General features: G+C 38.6%; 1 protein-coding gene across 7 annotated transcripts in view; it reads left to right on the top strand.

Moving 5' to 3' along the window:
- HIPK3 (homeodomain interacting protein kinase 3) overlaps positions 1 to 21472 on the top strand; it is a 106797-nt gene that overhangs the window by 56136 nt on the left and 29189 nt on the right. The window lies entirely within an intron of this gene.

The raw sequence follows: 21472 nt of genomic DNA, 5'->3' as shown, positions 1-21472 counted from the left end.
GTGATCCACCCGCCTCACCCTCCCAAAGTGCTGGGATTACAGGCGTGAACCACCTCGCCCGGCCTGTTTTCTCTTTCATATGTTATTAAGGTAGATACTCTTATGTGAGGAATAAGAATCTAAAAGTTAACAGTTCATAAAATAATGATATTTACTGACTGCTTAGGTTCAGCCACTGTGCTAGAAACTTTACATAATTACCGTTTACTCTGACATCAACAATAATAGATGATAATACTATCTTCATTTTACAAATAGGGACATTGAGATTCAGATACGTTAAGCAGCTTGTCCAGTGGTGTACAGCTAATAAACTGCAGAGCTATGATTTGAGTTCAGTTGTGGATCTCTATTCCCCACAATCCTTCTCCAGGGATTTTCTCTTATCTTCCTGAAAATCTCTCAAAGACACGGATGAGTTTTTTGTTAATCACCAAATCTGGTGGATTTTTTTGTTTGTTTGTTTTTTAAGTTCTCATCTGGTTGAACCTTTATCATTCAGCACAATTAGTGCTATATTTTATTGAAACTTTGTTTCCTGGCTTCCTAAACAATTTTTTGTATTTTTTTTTTTTTTTTTGAGACAGAGTCTTCACTCTGTCATCCAGGCTGGAGTGGTGTGATCGTGGCTCACTGCAGCTCTATGTCACCCAGGCTGGTCTTGGACTCCTGGGCTCAAGCGTTCCTCTTGCCTCAGCCTCCTGAGTAGTTGGGACTACAGGTGGGCATGCTACTGTACCCGGCAGGAAGCACATAACTTTAAAGCTGAAGATATTTTAAAAAACGTTTACATAGACATTTTGTCTAACTTAATTTATAGAAGAGGGCAGCTGAAATCCAATATACTTAAATGAGAATTGGTATATCAACATTTATAGATAACTCTTTTACTTAATTTTTATGTGTATGTTATAGGTATGTATTTGATTTTGAGTAATAATAAAGTGAAAATACAATTATACTTTTAAGGAAAGCATTCATTGTAAATGATTAAGTATAATTGGAGAAATTGTCAATTTGTGATTGTAAAAACAGGATACCATTTTCAAACAAAATACTTAGAAAATAAATTCCTTGAGGGAATTTTTGCTTGTAATATGGTTTTGAAGCTGTCTAACATGACGGAAATGTGTTTAAATTTATTAAAGAGTTTACTTGCTCTGAATTGCTTTTTTTTAAAAAAAATTTAAGTCATAAAACTATGAAACAATATACTTATGTCTGATAGTGCTAAATAATAAGTAATTATATTTCCATATTTATTCACAGGCTTATAATTTTAGTTCTGCCATTTATCGTGTCACCCTGAGCAAGTTGTTTGACCTTTCTTGACCTCAATTTAGTCATCTGTAATGTAATGATGATAGTAACTACCTCACAGGTTGTTGTGAAGGTTAAACTCCATAATGTATATAAAGTATTTAATACAGTCTTAGGACATTGTGTACATCTTATAGGTAGAAGCTATTAAAGTGGCATGGTTTAAAAGAAAATTATACAGTAGTAATGATATGATGATAGGGAGTCTCCCACAGTTGTTTCCTGGTAGCCTGCTTTTGGTATTAATGTGCTGCTGTTGCTTTTCAGAGAAGAATCTTTGAAAGCTTACAAGAAGTGGCTTTGTATGAATAATGATAGATGCATCCACTGTGTTTTGTTTTTTTTTTTTTGCGATGGAATCAGTCGCCCAGGCTGGAGTCCAGTGGCGCGATCTTGGCTCACTGCAACCTCCGCCTCCCAGGTTCACGCCATTCTCCTGCCTCAGCCTCCCGAGTAGCTGAGACTATAGGCACCCGCCACCGCGCCTGGCTAATTTTTTGTATTTTTAGCAGAGACGGGGTTTCACCGTGTTAGCCAGGATGGTCTTGATCTCCTGACCTCGTGATCTGCCCGCCTCGGCCTCCCAGAGTGCTGGGATTACGGGTGTGAGCCATCACGCCTGGCCAGATGCATCCATTTAAAAATAAACTATCTTATTGAATTGTAAGATAGTTTAATGTGTACAAGTAGTATGAAAACAGCATGGTAAACATTTATAGTATGAACACACTTATATAACCACTAGCCCAGGCTGGAGTGCAGTGGCACGATCTCTGCTCACTGCAAGCTCCGCCTCCTGGGTTCACGCCATTCTCCAGCCTCAGCCTCCGGAGTAGCTGGAACTACAGGCACCTGCCACCACGCCCGGCTAATTTTTTTTTTTTTTTTTTTTGTATTTTTAGTAGAGATGGGGTTTCACCATGTTAGCCAGAATGGTCTCGATCTCCTGATCTCATGATCTGCCCACCTTGGCCTCCCAAAGTGCTGGGATTATAGGCGTGAGACACCGTGCCTGGCCTGCAGTGTTTTGACTTTATATACATACTTGGTTGTTTTTTTCTTGTTGGGGTGTGTGTGTATGTGTGTGTGAGTGAGACAGTGAGTGATTTTAAAAGATATTCTCTTTATGAAACCTTTGGGAAAATGCCTTCAATTTTGTGGCTTGCTTTTGATTGCCATTTGTGTCCTATTTAAGAAGGGTTTACCTTCTCTGAAGTACTGTGATATTTTCCTGTTTCCTTTTTAAAACTTTATTCTTTCACCTTTTACATTTATATTTGCCACCCATCTGGAATTGATTTTTGTGTATGATATGAGGTAGAGATTAAGATGCGTTGTTTTTCCCATGTGGCTATCCCTAAACTGAGCATCATTTATTATTTTACTGCATAGCAGTGACAGCTGCCATATTCTTGAATCAGGTGACCTTATATGTGTGGGTCTGTTTTTGGACTCTTTATTCATCATTTTGGCTGTTCTTCTGCCTGTGTCAGTGTCATTACCATAACTGATAGTGTAAATCCTCTTGATTGTTCTTCAAGAGCCTATTTTTTTGTCCTTTGCGTTTCTAGATGAATTTTATGAACTGTAAATTTCCGCAAAACTATTTTATTTTCAACGTATGTTTTCTCCTAAGTATGTTTTGAGAGTTACTTTCTGTCAGCACTTTATCATTCCATTTAATTCTGCTTTCTATTATTTCTATAGAAAATTGGCTACTTTGATGGCAATATGTCCTCTTTCCCCCTCTGGCTGCATTTAGGGTTTTTCTTTGTCTTTTGTTTAAGCACTTGATCTACAGGTGTGTGCCTAGGTGTGTGTGTGTGTGTGTGTGTGTGTGTGTGTGTGTGTGAGTGTGAGTGAGAGATTCTACTTGGGGTTTATAGAGCTTCTTGAATCTCTTAATAGCTTTCCCCAGTTTTGGAAAATTCTCAGGCAGTATCTCTGCAAGTATTTCTTTTAACTTTTTTTTTGTTGTTAACATTCATTTTCTCTTTCTCCTTTGCTTCTGGTATTTTAGTTCTATATATATAAGACTTTAAAAATGATCTGTGTATTTCTGATGCTTTCCCTTCCCTCAATACTTTTTTTACATTTTACTGTTTTTCTGTTTCAATCTGTGTATTTTCAGTCTGGCCTATTGTTTAAAAATTCCTCTTCTCACCAATATTTTACTGTGAAACTTTTAAAAAATAATAGTAATAATAAAATTAAAAAGATGGATTTGTGAACAAAAGTTCTCTGAAAAGGAATTTAGAGGAAACAGGGTTTATTCAAGTGAGCAGTTTGCAAACTAGGGAAGACCTAGCCTTCTGTGTAAAATGAAGATGCTTTCCAGAGATCAAAGGAAGGGATTATCTTTATTTATTTTTTATTTATTTGCCCAGAGATCACCCTCAACCTGAGGGAGGGATTGTCTTTTATAGAGGTCCCACCCAGGTTCCCACTCAGGTCCATTTATGCAAATAGAGGATAAGAACTTGCTCCCTTTTTCCTTCCTTCCCTCCCCTTTGTTAAGAGGCGGGGTCTTGCCATGTTGCCCAGCCTGGCCTCCAACTTGTGGCCTCAAGTGATCCTCCCATATTGGTCTCCTAAAGTGTTGGGATTACAGGAGTGTCACCACACCCAGCCCAAACTTGCTTAGTTCTGATTGGTTCACTGGTTGGTTCAGGCAGAATATATAGGAACAGGAAGCTATGAAAGTCCCAAAGTTAAACAGACATGTAAGTTTCCCTGGAACTCATAGTAAGTGTGTGACCTCTAGTCAGCAAAAATGGCTGCTTGACTCTATTTTTAATTTAGACCCAGTTAGCCACTCAGGATCCACCTTGAAGGATTGGCTCTTTCAGGGTTCACAGATTATACATCAAACACACATACACCCATCACCTGGATTCTACAGTTAACATTTTGCAACATTTATCCCATCTTTCCCTCTATCCATTTATCAATCCATCTTTATGAGGCAATTCAGAGTAAGTTATAGATACCAGTACACTGTACTGCTAAACACTTCAGCATGTGTATCATAAAGTAAAGCTTAATTTTTGTTTGTGGTTCTTTTTTTGGAGGTAAATTTTATATATGGAGAGATGTACAGGTGGTATTTATAAGTCAAGTTATGGGTAGCCATTTGTTGAATTTGTTTTTTAAAAAGTAGATTCCAACTTTCTGCTGAAGTTCTCTGCCATTCCATCCATTTTCTTGAACATTTGTATTGTTATTTTAAAGTCTCTGTTTTAAAATTTCAGTAGCTGGATAACTGTGGGGATGCTTCTACCAATATCTTTTCCCCTGTTGGTTTTTGGCATTTGATTATATTTCTTGTTAGACTGACAACTTTGTTTTTTAGCATTGGTCATTGGGTATGAAAAATTCTTGACATATGCTGTCAATATGGTAGCCATTAATCACTGTGGCTATCTATCTATCTGTCTGTCTGTCTATCTGTCCGTCTATTGAGAAAGAGGGTCTTGCTGTGTCATGGAGTACAGTGGCACCATCTTGGCTCACTGTTACTTGGGTGTCCCAGGTTCAAGGGATTATCCTGCCTCAGCCTCTTGAGTAGCTGGGATTACAGGTGTGCACCACCACGACCCAGCTAATTATTGTATTTTTAGTAGAGATGGGGTTTTGCTATGTTGGCCAGGCTGGTCTCAAACTCCTGGCCTCAAGTGATTTGCCCAACTTGGCCTCCCGGAGTGCTTGGATTACAGGTGCGAGCCACCATGCCCAGCCTATTTTAAGTTTAAATTAATTAAAATTAAATAAATTTTACAATTCAGTTCCTCAGTTACATTAGCCACATTTCAGGTGCTCAATAGCTACATGTGCAGATAGAGCTAGTACAAATAGTACAGATAAGGAACATTTCCATTCTTGCAGAAAGTTCTATAGGACAGCGGTATGCTAATGAGTCTACATGAAATCTTCCTCCAGAGAAAATGCAGTTTTATGCTGGAAGGCAGATCAAGTAGGTAGATCATGTTATTCTAAGGGAGACCAGTCTATTTCAGTTTGTCTTTGTTCTAGTAGTGCAGCCCTTTGTGGTTTTGCTTGAAAAGCCTGAGGCATCTGCCAAGGCCACGCTTCCTTGGTAAGTTCTGAATTCCAGGTTTTGTTTTGCCAGCCCAAATGGCTGCAGGCTCTTGACTGCTACTTACTGTTCAGCCTCTATGCCTTACTTTGAATTGGTGACTACCTTAAGGATATATAAGGCTGACTTTAGTTTTCTCTTTACTCTGGGATTTTATTCTCTCAGGTCCTGGCTGTGTTGTCTGTTCTCTGATGACTTTGCACATTCTTTTTAAAATTGTTTTTTGTTTTTCTGAGATGAAGTCTTGCTCTATGGCCCAGGCTAGAGTACGGTGGTAAGATCACAGCTCACCACAGCTGGTGACCCCCTGGGCTCCAGTGATCCTCCCACCTCAGCCTCCTGAGTGGCTAGGACCACAGGCATGTGCCACAACACCTGACTCATTTTTTCATTTTGTGTAGAGACGAAGTCTTGCAGCCCAGACTGGTCTCAACTGCTGGGCTCAAGTGATCCTCTAACCTTGGCCTCCCAAAGTGCCAGGATTACAGATGTCAGTCCACCATGCCTGGCCTTTTTTGTTTGTTTGTTTTTTTAATAGACTATTTTGTCGAGTACTTTTAGGTTCTCAGAAAAATTGAGCAGAAAGTGCTGAGTTCCTGTATACCCCCTGCCTCTGTACACATACAGCCTGCCACTATTGACATCCTGTACCACAGTGTACATTTGTTAGAATTGATAAACCTCCATTGATGCATTGCTATCACTCAAAGTCAGAAAACACCCTTTTTTGTTTTTGTTTTTAAAGAGATGGAGTCTTGGCCATGTGCAGTGGCATATACCTTTAATACCCGCACTTTGGGAGGCTGAGGCAGGAAGATCGCTTGAGGCCAGGAGTTCATGACCAGCTTGGGCGGCATAGCAAGACCCTGTCTCTACACACACACACACACACCATGAAAAAATACACCTTTTAATTTTTTTGTATGTGTGTGTTTTGTAGAGACAGGGTCTTGCTATGTTGCCCAGGATGGTCTTGAACTCCTGGCCTCAAGCTATCCTTTTGCCTCAGCATCTGGAGAAGCTTCAACTACAGACATGCACCACTGTCTGGCTACATATAGCTATTTTTATGTGTATATTTTTTCTAGCTTTTATAGTTGTTCAGTATCCTTCCATTTTCTTTATTAGACAGAATGTAATTCAGTATATTTGAAGGTACCTTGATGGCTCCTGGCAGTTCTCTAGACTGTTTTGGATTACTGGTTTTGATAGGAAATTATGCAGGGTGTGTTATATGGAGGAGTGTTATATTTTCACGTTCACTTTAATCCCCCTCTTCTATAAAGTTGGCTAATGTTGTTGGCTATTCCATATGATATCAAAAACCTGAGAATTTCATTTAAAATACAGATTAAAATGGAATGTATTTGGGGAGCATTGTGTCTGTATATTTTGCATTCATTGACTACATCTTTAAGGAGTGATTTAAGTTTGTAAAAGACTCTGCTAGGGATTGTGTGAAATATACAAATGAGAGACAGTTTCTGATCTTTCCAGTCTTCTTAACAGAGTTGATAAGATACGTATATAAATATTATGAGGACTCTTTGTAGAGGGCACATTTTATTTCTAATATGGTTTACAATTTAAGTTTTTGTCTTGCCACTATGATTTATTGACCCTGGGGAAATCACTCAAGCACTCTTAACTTGTGATGCTTTTGGGTTTAAGGGAGATTAGTTATGTGCCAAGTGCTTTACTTGGTTTTATTGTCACAATAATCCAGAAAGGCAAGTATATCTCTCATTTACAAATGAATGAATTGAGGCTGCAGTGACGTTTACAATTCACATAAGGCATTGAGTTTGTAAGTAATTGCCAGAGTTGGGATTTGAATTTAGTTCTCTGTAACTCCAAAGTCTGTATTTATTTGATTATCCCAGCACATAACAATTGTTCTAAGAATCATTAATAGGTGTTACTTGAAAAATTGATGGTAATAATATGTTTTCTAATAAGCGCCTTGAAAAAATCAAGTATAAGATAGCATCACTCTTGTAGTAATCCTGCTAAAAATTAACTGAATTTTCTTATGAGAAAATATTAAATAAACACCAATTGAGGGATATTGTACAAAATAACTGGTATGTATTCTTAGAAAATGGCAGTGTCATGAAAACCACAGAAATACCAGGGAGCTATTCTAGATAAGCAAAACTAAAGAAACATGAATCTGGGATTTGTTTTTTTTTGAAGTATTGTTTGCTATAAAGGAAGACATTATTGGGATAGTTGGCAACATTGAATTGTAATATTGTATTAATTTCCTGATTTTGACAAATATACTGTAGCTATGCAAGAGCTTGCTTTGGGGAAGTACACACTGAATGAAGCATTTAGAAGTAAAGGGGTACAGTGTCTGCCACTTAACTCTCAAACAGTTCAGAAAAATTGTATTTGTGTGTATATATAAAAGAGAGAAAGAGTTAAGGCAAATGGAGTAAAGTGTTAACATTTGGGGAATCTAGTTGAGGGGTATTATCAGAATTGTGCTATTTTTTGCAACGTTTCTGTAAGTCTGAAATTATGTCAACATGATCAGTTAAAAGGAAAAAAAAAGTATAGGAAAAATACTAATTGATTTTTCTAGCTGTTAAGTGATACTTTAAGAAATGGTGTGCTCCAGAGCACCATGAGATTATGTGAGATCACCTGATGAACCAGTGTGTAATTTTCTATGTGCTCATTTATACACAAGTACCTGGTCTTATGGTTAAATAATGCATTTATTTTATTTTTTATTTATTTATTTAAAAAAATTTTTTTGAGAGGGTCCAGGCTGGAGTGCAGTGTTACAAAGACAGCTCACTGCAACCTTGACTTCCTGGGCTCATGCGATCCTCCTGCCTTGGCTTCCCAAATAGCTGGGACTGCAGGAGTGCTTGATGATGTCTGTATAGATGGGGCCTTGCTCTGTGCCCAGGCTGGTCTCGTACTCCTGGGCTCAAGCAATCCTCCTTCCATGGACTCCCAAGATGCTGGGATTACAGGCATGAGCCACTGCACCTGGCTGAATAATGCATTTAATAGTTCATACAATAAAAAATGATTTATCTACATGGTGGTGAGGAACTTGAACTGTCACTCAGACTACATAGGTTTGTATAAGCCCCACCATTCACTAACTGAGAGATCGTGAAAAGTTACTTTTGCACTTAGTTTTCTCATGTCTCAAATGGGATAACGTATCTACCTCAAAGGGTTTTGTTAGGATTAAGTGAGATGATGAATGTAAAACATTTAGCACAGAATCTGACTCTAGGCTGGGCGGGGTGGCTCATACCTGTAATTCCAGTACTTTGGGAGGCCCAGGTGGGTGGATCACTTGAGGTCAGGAGTTCAGGACCAGCCTGGCCAATGTGGTGAAAACTCGTCTCTACTAAAAATACAAAAAAATTTAGCGGCATGGTGGCAGGTGCCTATAATCCCAGCTACTTGGGAGGTTGAGGCAGGAGAATCACTTGAACCCGGGAGGCGGAGGTTGCAGTGAGCCAAGGTGGTGCCACTGCACTCCAGCCTGGGTGACAGAGAGAGACTCCGTCTCAAAAAAAAAAAACCAAAACGAAAAAAGAATCTGACTCTAATAAGTACTCAATCAACATTTTAAATTATTGTTAATAATTATTACAAAGTTAGAAAGTTAAATCATTTATTGCAGTTAAATAATTTTTGTTGTCTGATTTAGCCTAAACTTACCTAATAGATTATGAATGAGCCTGTGTTGGTGTTTCACTGACAATACATTATAATTTTAAATATACTTCATAGATAAATTTAAGACATAATTGGATTGTTCCATACTTACCTCCTAATCACCTGTAAAATAAGGATACTTACATTTATTTTGTTATAGTCATACAATAAGATATTTGAAAAGATTGTAAAATCCAAATGCAATACAAATACGTAGTACTAATAATATAGTGCATATATATGAGCTGTGATAATCATACATTAATTTGTCGACATTAACATGTAAAGAACAGATACATGCTACCTCAGTTACTGACATGTTTTGTCTTTATTTTCCACAGATACTTTTTGTGTTACCCTACCAATCTGGTCCCTTAGCTTCTCTCTCTTGATGTATGTTAGTAATGTTCTCATAGTCTTCTCTTACATATCATGAGATTTTTTATAGAATCTTGCTCTGTTGCCCAGACTGGAGTGCAGTGGCGTGATCTTGACTCACTGCAACCTTCGCCTCCCGGGCTCAAGCAATTCTCATGCCTCAGCCTCACGAGTAGCGGGGATTACAGGCACACGTCACCACACCTGGCTAATTTTTGTATTTTTAGTAGAACAGGGCTTCACCATGTTGGCCAGGATGATCTCAATCTCCTGACCTCGTGATCCACCTGCCTGGGCCTCCCAAAGTGCTAGGATTATAGGCGTGAGCCACTGCCCCAGCGCTAGCTAAGTTGTTTATTTGTAGAGACGAGGTCTCGCTGTGTTGCCCAGCCTTGTCTCAAACTTCTGGACTCAAGCTGTCTGCCTGCCTTGGCCTCCCAAAGTGATGGGATTACAGATGTGAGCCACTGTGCCTGGCCCTGACTCCTACTTTTATAAAATATTAGATATTGATCAGTCATAGAAATGCAAATTATTGCTGTGTTCATCTTTTTCGGTAGTGGGCTGTAAACTATATTTGTGGCATATTGGTAACAAATATTAAATCTTCGCTGTCTTCTATCCTTCATCTCTTGAGTATAAAATTTAATAGGCTTTGAAAATATTTGTTATTGCTGTTATTCTTTGTACTTGGTGCTTTGATCTGGATCATTGTCCTGCATACTTAAAAGATTAAGTGGCCTTTCAATAAGGATATTTTGAATTGTGATATTTTTAGTCTGAGACACAAACTACATTTGAATGAGTATCTATTTTAAGAGCCTGTACTTTGATTACATTTCAACATGTAATTGTAACACAGATAGTTGTGGTTATAGAGTCATAAAAACAATCTGCATAAACGTCCAATATTCTGTAGTGATGTTATTTCTTCTTATATCAAAAACATTCATAACAAAAAGTACTTGTAGAAGCAGTTGATCATCTGTTTTGAAATCTATCTACCTTTCTAAGAATGTTGAGGGTTTGTTGCTTGTTTTAAAAAAGCACCATTCTATGGGATATTGAAAAAGCTGCTTTAACATGAAGTAAACTCACTAGTAGTATTTTGACAGTCATCCTTCTGTTAAAGTTCCACTTGTGGAAATGCTGTTCTCTGTTTTCATAAATTTTAGTTGCATTATGATTTGTAAGGAGTGTTGCAGGTACTGTAGTGTAAATTCCCCTGTTATGCTAAGAGTCTCCTTTATGGTATCCTCTACACAGCGACAGAACCTGGAAGGGACATCTCCAATATTCCTTTCCTCCTGAGGCAACACATTCCCACTTCAAATACATGTATTAGAAAATTGTTCCTGGCTGGGCATGGTGGCTCACACCTGTGTTCCCAGAACTTTGGGAGGCTGAGGTAAGGGGATCACTTGAGGCCAGGAGTTTGAGACCAGCCTGGGCAATGTAGCAAGACCTTGTCTCTACAAAAAATAAAAAACATTTGATGGGCATGGTGGTGCATGCCTGTAGTCCCAGCTACTTGGGATGCTGGAAGGAGAAGGATTGCCAGACCCTGGAGGTTGAGACTGCAGTAAGTTATGATTGTATCATTGCACTCCAGCCTGGGTTGTAGAGCAAGACCTAATCACAAAACAACAACAACAAAAAACCCAGAAAATTGTTCCTTATAATAAATAAAAATAGATGATTCACTTAAGATCTAATTTGATACTTATAATAAGAAAAATAGTAAATTCCTATAAAGTCTCAATGACTGACATTTTTAAACATTAATCTTTTTTTATTATATGTTTAATTAGTTAAATTTTTTTGAGACAGAGCCTTACTCTGTTGCCCAGGCTGGAGTGCAGTGGTGTCATCTTGCTTGCTGCAACCTCCGCCTCCTAGGTTCAAGGAATTCTCGTGCCTCAGACTCCCTAATAGCTGGGATTACAGTTGTATTTCACCATGCCTGGCTAATTTTTGTATTTTTAGTAGAGATAGGGTTTTGCCATATTGGCCAAGGCTGGTCTTGAACTCCTGACCTCAAGTGATCCTCCTGCCTCAGCCTCCCAAAGTGCTGGGATTACAGGTGTGAGCCACTGTGCCTGGCCCTAATTTTTTTTTTTTTTTTTTTTGAGTCTTGCTCTGTTGCCCAGGCTGCAGTTCAGTGGCACAATCTAAGCTCCCTGCAGTCTCACTTAGGCTGTCCTCCCACCTCAGCTCCCCAAGTAGCTGGGACCACAGGCACATACCACCACGCTCAGCTAATGTTTTTTTTTAATTGTTTTGTAGAGACAGAGTCTCCATATGTTACCTGGGGTGGTCTTGACTCCTGGCTCAAGTGATCCCTCCCAGATTGGCCTCCCAAAGTGTTGGGATTACAGACGTGAGCTACTGCACCTGGCCAATCTTATTTTATAGTATGAGTTGCTTGTTTAAGAAACAATAAAATATTGTGGAAATATATAGCATTTCCTACTCCTTGCCAGGTTGATTCCTCATTGATTATTGCTGATACAACTTAGGTGTGTATCCTTCTATTTGCTGTGCTTGTACCAACACTTATCTGTGCCTGCATTTTATAACCACTTTAGGTCTTTGCTATCTTTTGTTACAATTATAGGGCTTTAACTTGTAAGAATTTGTTGAGTGCATGATGAACTGGTATCTGTGACTAATCACACCTACTGACTAGTAGATGGTCACATCCACTGTTGAGCTCATTTCCTAACTGCCTCTGTAAAAAGATGTTACAGTCATCTTTAGGAACTCTGCAATCTCCCAAAATAAGAACTTTGTTTTAACTAAGAGGTATTTAGAGGATGTCTGTGTATTTAATGTGAAAGATTTTATGGTTAAGGTGAGTAAATGCTTAAAGAACAGGAAGAGTTCAGTAAAATGTCTGCTAGAATTCTCTTAAGTATGTTTATATTTTACATTTCCTGATTAGTTTTAAAATCAAAGGTGATAGGTTTAAAGAGAAAGAGCGGATTATTGAGAAATACAGCATCTGAGTGTGAGCGCTTCCATTAAGATAAAAGTCCAATAGTTTTTTTTTTTTTTAATTTTTTGTAGAGATGGGGGGGGGTCTCACTATGTTGCCCAGGCTGGTTTTGAACTCCTGACCTCAAGCAATCCTCTCATGTTGGCCACCCAAAATGCTGAGATTATAGGCATGAGCCACAGTGCCTGGCCCAAAAGTCCAGTAGTTTTAGGAATCATAGGAATTATTTAAGGTGTAGTGCTTAAAAGCATGGATTTTGAAGCCATAAAACCTGCATTTGAGTTCCAACTGCACCTCTCACTAGCTGTGTGACCTTAGGCAGGTTACTCACCCTTCGTCTGTTTCTTCATCTGTTAAAAGGGTTTATATGAATATCAAATGGGTTAATACTTATAAAATGCTTAGAACATTGCTTGGTTCGTAGTATTATGTTGGTACTTTATTACTGTTACTGTGTAATTTAAAAAGGATTTATATAGGATGAAAAGTTTGGTTTAAAAAATGCCAGCAAAATCTCTCTGTCTCTTCCCTTTTTCTTTTGATTGTCGTAGAAATCTAAAGACCAGTTAATCATAAAAGGAACATAACAGATGTTTTCTCATATTATAGAACTATTAGAAAATATAGGCCAGAATTTTCCTGCTCTGTAGAAAATAAAACCAGAGGATATCTTTATTGAATTGCCAAAAATAACTTCTGGGCCAATTTCTTTGGTTTCCTGTGTTTCTTTGAATCAAAAGATTTTATGATTTAAGATGAAATGGAATAGAGAAAGAGGCTTTAGAATCAGGGGTTTACATTTAAATCCCAGTCCCACCACTTTCTGAGTAACTTTGGGCAGTGTATTTGTTATCTGTTGCTGTGTGACAAACAATTCCAAAACTTAGTTGCTTCAGAAACAATGATTTATTATTTCTCATTCTGTGGATTGGCTGTACTCAACCCAGGGGTTCTTCTGTTTCATGTAGAACATTTTGTTTACCCAAATTTTTGGTCTTGGGTAGAAAATGCAGTAACATTTTCTTTAAATGAAATAATGCTCATGCCTGTAATCCCAGCACTTTGGGAGGCCGAGGCGGGCGGATCACGAGGTCAAGAGATTGAGACCGTCCTGGCCAATATTGTGAAACCCCATCTCTACTGAAAATACAAAGAATTAGTTGGGTGTAGTGGCAGGCACCTGTAATTCCAGCTACTTGGGAGGCTGAGGCAGGAGAATTGCTTGAACCCGGGAGGCAGAGGTTGCAGTGAGCCGAGATCACGCTATTGCACTCTAGCCTGGGCAAAACGAGCAAAACTCCATCTCAAAAAAAAAAAAAAAAAAAAAAAGTCATGATACCTGGCACATTGTTAAAGCTCAGTAAATATATATGTATTTTTAATTATGTAATCATAAAACAGTTGTCCCCAGTGCAAAATGACTTTGTAAGGGTCCGTTGGTTCATACCTGTTCAGCTCATATATCGGTGATGTTCAACAACATTTTCTTTGCTTTCCTGAATGAATGATGTATGCTTTTAGCTTTTGTTGGTTGATCATTTCATTGAACAAATAATGAAGTGTTTTATATGTTGGGAATATAGCATTAAAAGAATTAAAGTTCTTGCCCCCATGGAATTTATATTCTAGTGGGGGCAGAGAGGAGATAGATAATAAGCCATTGTATTTATCAGTTAATGACAAGTGCTATAGAGAACAGTCAAGCAGGATAAAGGAAGAAAGGCAAGTGCCATGTGTTAGTGAGGGCTTACTCTTCTATTTAAGGTGGTCAGGGAAGGCCTTTCTAGTAACATGACTGTTAAGCAGTAATACAGAGTAAGAGGAAGAGATCAAGTCTTGCTATTGTCTCTGCCTGGAACTCTCTTCTCCCAGATATTTTTAAATGCAAAGGTCTTGAGGCAGGAACTATGGTTTGAAACAGTAAGGAGGCTAATGTGACTGGACCAGAGCAAGCAAGTGGGAGAATGGTAGGAAGTTTCAGATGTAGCTAAGGGCTGCACCTTGTAGGCCATTGTGAGGAATTGAGATAGGAAGCTATCAGGGTTTTGAGGAGAAGAGTGACATGGTCTAATTTATGTATTAAATGGGTCACTCAAGCTGCTAGATTGAGAATAGATGACAGAGGGTGAGGACAGAAGCAAAGAACAGGAAGCTCTTGTAATAACAGATGGAGGTGATGGGGGGTTGGATTAGAGAGGTAACAGGAAAGGTGGTTACATTGTGAGAAATTTGACTTTTTCTGTGATAGGAAGCCAGTTAGGATTTTGAGGAGAGGAATGACATGGTCTGATTTGTGTACTAAATGGATCACTCAGACTGCTAGAATGAGAAGAGATGGTAGAGGATAAGGACAGAAGCAAGAACAGTTAGGAAGCTCTTGCAGTAATCCAGATGAGAGATGATGGTGGTTTGGATCAGGGTGTTAGCAGTAAAGGTAGTTACATTCTATTAATAGATACACTGTATTTTGAAGATAGAGTCAATGGAATTTGCTGATGTGGGAAGTGAGAAAAAGAGAAGAGTTAAATCGGATTCTCACGGAGGCCTGAGAAACCGAAAGGATAGAATTGTCGTTTACGGACACGGCTAAGACTGTGACAGAAGTGAGTTTGGGGGAATCAGGAGTTCTTTCTGAACACATTCAGTTTGAGATGCCTAATAAACATTCAAGAAGAAGTGCTGAGCAGACAATTGGATTGACAAGTCTGGAGTTAAAGAGAAAGGCCTGAGTTGGAGATGTACATTTGGGAGTCTTAAGAATAGAGGTGGTTATTTAGAAACATGTGACAGGATGAGATCATGTAAGGGAGGTAAATGCCCAAAGGGAGGATAGATACCAAAAAACTGAGCCTTTAGGCACCCCAAAGTTTAAACGTTGGGAAAATGAAACGGAACTAGTGAAGCAATCTGAAAAGGATTTTTATTATCTAGTGAGATAAGGAGGAGAACGAAGAGTTCCGGTGTCCTGGAATTCAAGTGCAGTTAGATTAATAATCAGCTGTGTTGAATACTGCAAGTCAAGTAGATTGAGGACATGGCAAATGCAGTGATTTAGTGACCTTGATAAGAGCTATCTGGGTGGAACGATAGGATAATGAAAGCCTTTTCGAATAAGTTCAAGATGGTGGTACAGTTGGAGGCAGCTTGTATAAACAGTGCTTTCAAGAAGGATTGGTGTAAAATGGGAACAGAAAAAGGGGTGATGGCTGAAGGAGGATATATCATCAAGAGTTTTTTTCTTTTCCTTTATTTTTCCAAGATGGAGATCTAGAATTGTCCTATAGAGAAAGAGATATTGGTAATGAGAGTGGGAAATTGGAGTGATGTACTTCAGTAGGTGAGCATGGATGTCTTAGATAGAAGCATTACACTGACAGCTGCAAGTGATCTAGTAGATGTGGTAAGAATGTGGAAGCTGTCTTTCAGATTACATCTATTTGTTTTAGTAAAGTAGAATATAAGGACAACAGTGAGGATGAGGAGGAGGTGGAGGTTTGAAAAGAGGAAATGTGAAGTAGGACAGTGAGTATGAATAGTTTACAGGAATGTATATACTGCTTTACATTTCACACACATTCTTTTACTTAGTCCTTTAGATAATCTTCTGAGTATGTAAGGTTAGTAAAACCCTGTTTTAAAAATGAAAATACTAAGGCTTAGGTAAATTACTCGCTATTAAGGGGAGAGCTGTGTATCTACTCCTGAGTGTTTGAAATCTAGCACTATTTAGGTGATTTTTATTATGTGAAATCAGTGCTTCCTTACCAGGCTCCAGTATTTGTCTTCCCAGAGTTTTTCTTCATTACATTCCCAACTTTTTATTTTACTTTTATTTTTATTTTTATTATTACTTTTTTGAGACGGAGTCTTGCTGTGTCGCCCAGGCTGGAGTGCAGTGGCGCGATCTCGGCTCACTGCAACCTTCACCTCCCAGTCTGAAGCAAATTCTCCTGCCTCGGCCTCCTGAGTAGCTGGGATTACAGATGCACACCACCACACCTGGCTGATTTTTTTATTTTTGTAGAGACAGAGTTTCACCATGTTGGCCAGGCTGGTCTTGAATTCCTGACCTCAAGTGATCCTCCCGGTTTGGCCTCCAAAAGTGCTGGGATTACAGGCGTGAGCTACCACGCCCGGCCAGATTCCATTTATATGAAATGTCCGGAATAGGCAAATCTATAAAAACAGAAAGTGGATTTGTGGTGGCCTAGGGATGGAGAGGTTCGGGGAACTGGAGGACTGACTTCTAGTGGATAAAATGAAAATTGTTTTTCAACTTAACCACTTTAACATAAGTTTTATATCAGTGCTTCAAGATTTTAGAGTGAAAGGATTTGCTCTTAATATTGATAAATTCGATTAAAAGCACATGGCAAAAAATAAAAAAGGAAAAGAAATGGCATTTCAGATGTAGATTGGCTTTATCACATGCCCTAAACTGTTGTGTTTATGGTTTTCACACTTACCTTCTAACCGTGAGTTACTATTTATAGAGTGCGAGAAACAGGCTTAGTTGTATTCTCCATTTAACTGGCATGTTTAATTTGCGCCTTGACTGTTCTACAAAAGTACAAATGATGTCTCTTCTCTGCAATATCCTTAGCACTGCCACGCTCAGAGGATAAGAGTCAAGGTAGATGAAAAAAGCGGAAGAGCTTTCTGTAGAGTAGGACAGAAGAGTCTGTGAGTGGTCCACAAGTCAGAATTCTTGCTATGGTCTTTTTCATACACAAGTATATTTAGCCCATGGGAGGAATTTGAGAGCCAATTAAGATGAAACCAGTAAACTAAGCTTTATTCACTGCTGACAGACAGATTGTATTCTTTCAATGCATGGTTTATTTTTTAAAGTGTATTGTGTTGTAAGACTGGCTGGTAGAACTGTCATGTCTCTGGCAGTTTCATCTAGATTGTAAGTGTTTTCAGGCATTGCTTCCCAGCTTTTCTCATGCTATGGTATGATATACATAGAAAATGCATGGCATGCTAGGGTTAACTGGGGAGAATTTGGTCTTGTTTGTAGGGGACTTGGTGAATAAATTTACTGCATTTTCTCTATCATAGATATGTATTGTGAAATGAAATGTAGAAGCTTTTGGGAAGCTAGTTGTGGCAGCTGTGAAAGTATGCCACTCAGAGTCCCCTTCAAGAGAGTCCCCTGTGTGGAGCAGCTGGCTGCGAGCCTCCAGCTGCTGCACCTTCAGATGTACTGCAGTGCTCAGGCTGAGGCCATACTTCCTTTGGGCTCCTTCCCACCAATGACCAGGCAGAGCGGGGGGCACTAGAGTTGGGCTATTCTTGCTTGATGGGAGAGGTTCCTCATACAGATAATGTTTGTTTAGAGACTTGGTATTGGCCCAACCGAGACTTTCTCGTAAGTGCACTGCTGTGAGAGGTTCTTTGTACCCAACTCCTCCTTTGCCTCTCTTCTTCCACCCTCAGACCCTGCTCAAGTTTCTCTTCACTTCCTTCTGCTTCCTCCGCCTGTATGCTGCCCAGGCATCTTCCCCAACCAATTTCTGGCATATCTAATTTGATTCTCAGAGGATCTGAACTAATGCAATAATAGATAGTGAACTTGTATAAAACTCCCAGTTAAAACTCTTTTGTATTTTAAAATGGGAAACTTGAATTTGTTTCTGTGAGTGTAACTTTTGTATCTTAGATTTTATGTTTGAGTGGCTATGTGCAATTCCTGATCAAGATTTTGTAAAGATGACTCTATATTCTTGTTGTCACCATCAGTTAGAAACTTGACTTATTCATTAAATGGTAGCACATGGCAGAAGGAATTTGTTGCTCTTTGTCTGACAGAAACTCTTTTCTTACCATTAACAGAATTAAAATGGTTTCAGTCTCTTTAAATGGTATATCTTAGGTGCTGTTATTCTGTTACTTTTCTTTCATTGCCAAATGTGATACTGAAAATTTCTACACCAAAAAATTTCAAATCCTATGAAGAATTTTTCATATTAAATATCTCAAAATAATAATAAAGCTTTTATACACACAGTAATAGGCATATCATTAGTCTTACTAATTTTTGTTTCACATTCAGATTAGTATATGGTTAACATTGGTAGTGAATCTCATTTCCATGCCATACTTTCAAAACTGCATTTTTGCTTTGAATCTTTTTTAGTATAGGTTAATATATGCCCTTTATAAACTTTTGTGCCCTGTTCTCTTTCTTTTTTTTTTTTTTTTTTTTTTGAGACGGAGTCTCGCTCTGTCGCCCAGGCTGGAGTGCAGTGGCGCGATCTAGGCTCACTGCAAGCTCCGCCTCCCGGGTTCACGCCATTCTCCTGCCTCAGCCTCCCAAGTAGCTGGGACTACAGGCGCCCACAACCGCGCCCGGCTAATTTTTTGTATTTTTAGTAGAGACGGGGTTTCACCGTGGTCTCGATCTCCTGACCTTGTGATCCGCCCGCCTCGGCCTCCCAAAGTGCTGGGATTACAGGCGTGAGCCACCGCGCCCGGCTGTTCTCTTTCTTTCTGCCTAGACTTCTGTATTTGAAGGCCTAGTTGAAACCCAGACTGCACTCTGATACTTTTCTTTGTGTGATTCAACCTATGTTGAAATGATTTATTTGAGAAATGTTTACTGAATGCATATTCTTTACAAGGTTCTGGGCACACAAATAATGAACAAAAAAGGGATAAGGTCTCCATCTTTGATAGCTTTTTTTGGTACACTATTGTGAATATATAGGATTAATAACTTAGTACAGCTTACTTTTTTTCATCTTTCTACAACACATTTTAGCATTTGATTATACCTAAATATAATTCATGTGTATACATCTATACAGACACTTGAATATTTTGTCAAAAGAATGAAAACCTCTTATAACCATGTTTTGAAGATCTTTTATACCTCATAGAATCTCCCCATGGCTCTTAATTGTTTTCAACAAATGCCTGTGGATTGGTTAAGGTTCTACTGAATTTTAAGTATTAATTACAGCAGAGATGGGGCCAAGAGTAGAATATTTACTGGGCAGATCCCAAGTCTGTGGTAGAAGACAACTTGTTTATTATCCTCTGAATTTCCTTTGCCAGAAGAGTTGTAGGGAGGACATGGGATGGTCCTGGCATTGGTCTAACTTCTTGAGTGTAGGGCTTTGGTTCTCAACTTTGGCTATATGTTGAAGCCACTCTTGATTCCTAAGCCTAATCCCCAGGGTTTCTGATTTAATTGGTGTAGGGTGTGGCCAGGACCAAATGATTGTAATGTACAGCCAAGATTGAGAACCACTGCCTTAGGAGATGACAACCCTCAGTCTCGGTTAAGAAATTAGCAGATTTATTTTACTTAACTCTAGATAATATATGTACTGAGAAGGTCTGGGAACCATCCCAATAGTAATGAGGTTCCATAGCTCCCTGATCTTTGTTTCAAAGGTCTGTTCTACACGAAAAGATACCGGAGATCCTCAGAGAAATAGCTGTTTCTAGGACTGGAGGAGGGAAAGAACAAGATGAGCCTGGAATATCTTGCTGTGTCAGAAAGCAAAGAAATAGTCTGAGAATGATGAGGACATGTCAGAAGAACATAAAAGTCTGAGGGAGTTCTGACTGGTCAAATCTGGGATTTTTTTTTTTTGTTTTCCCTCTGAAACAGAGCCTGGTTCTGTCCCTCAGGCTGGAGTGCAGTGGCACGATCTCAGCTCACTGCAGCTTGGACCTCCTGGGCTCAAGCGACCCTCCCACCTCAGCCTCCCAAGTAGCTGGGACTACAGGTGTGGACCATCACCTTGGCTAATTAAAAAAAAAAAAAAAAATTTTTTTTTTTTTTCTTGTAGAGATAAGGTCTCATTATGTTGCCCAGGCTGGTCTAGAACTCTTGAGCTCAAGCAATCCTACCATGTTGGCCTCCCAAAGTGCTGGGATTTGGTGGCTCCCAAAGTGTGAGCCACTACGCCGAATCTGGGAAAATTTGAGAATCAAAATAAGTAATTATAGTCATGGATTATAACTCATTGAATAAAGTAGGAATCCTTTCATCTGTACTCATACAGGTAAATAAATGAAAAAAATGAAAGTTTGATAAGAAATGGATTATTTATATAGTTTCAAATTGAGATCCCACAAAATACTTAATTAGAAAGAGAAAAGGAGGAACTTAGTGGTGGAGAAATATAGCAGACATCATGTGATCAAAGTAAAAATTATTAGTAATGGAACATATCAGAATTGCGTGCCTAATAAGATACAATGAGAAAACATGATGACTTCTGTGATATTCCTCTGAATCTAATTATGAGGAAACATCAGACAAACCCACACTGAGGGACGTTTCTCCAAATACCTGGCATGTAATATGTTATGCAAAGGTCTTGGAAATCTAGACAAAACTTAGGAATTATTCCATATTGAAAAAGACTGAAAGAGATAGGACAACTAAATGCAATGCATGATCCTGAGTTGGATCCTTTTGCCAAGAAGGATGGTATTAGTATAATTGGCCAAACTTAATTGGAGTCTGAAGCTTAGATGGTGGAGATATATCAGTGTTCATTTCCTGATTTTGATGACTGTATTGTGGTTATGTAGGAGAATATTCTTGTTTGTAGGAACTATAAAGTATACAGAAATTTGACAAGTTATTCTCAAGTGATTTAGGAAAAAAATATGTACTGTTCTTGCAACTACTATGTAAGATTGAGATTGTTTTAAAATTATACACACATGCACACACAAATCTAGGATAACTGTGATACGTATGACTTCTTTGGAATTACACAGCTGTACATGGAGTCTGTCTTAGAACATGAATCTTCTCAAGGGAAATCCATATGAAGGTGTAACATAATTTATCTAGGAATAATATGTTTCTTGGATTACATTTCCCAAATGACCAAATCCTTTTAAGTGCTAAAATGCTTTTTAACTATTTTGTTTTATGCTATATACTTGTCTGCCTTTTAAGACAGAATATACTGAATTTAGTTTAATCTCTTGGATGACTAATAGCTCCAATTAGG

Source organism: Macaca fascicularis, chromosome 14 (assembly GCF_037993035.2).
Source record: "Macaca fascicularis isolate 582-1 chromosome 14, T2T-MFA8v1.1".
Lineage (NCBI taxonomy): Eukaryota > Metazoa > Chordata > Mammalia > Primates > Cercopithecidae > Macaca > Macaca fascicularis.
Note: the sequence above shows the minus strand (reverse complement) of the source record. Positions and strands in the feature narration are given on the sequence as shown.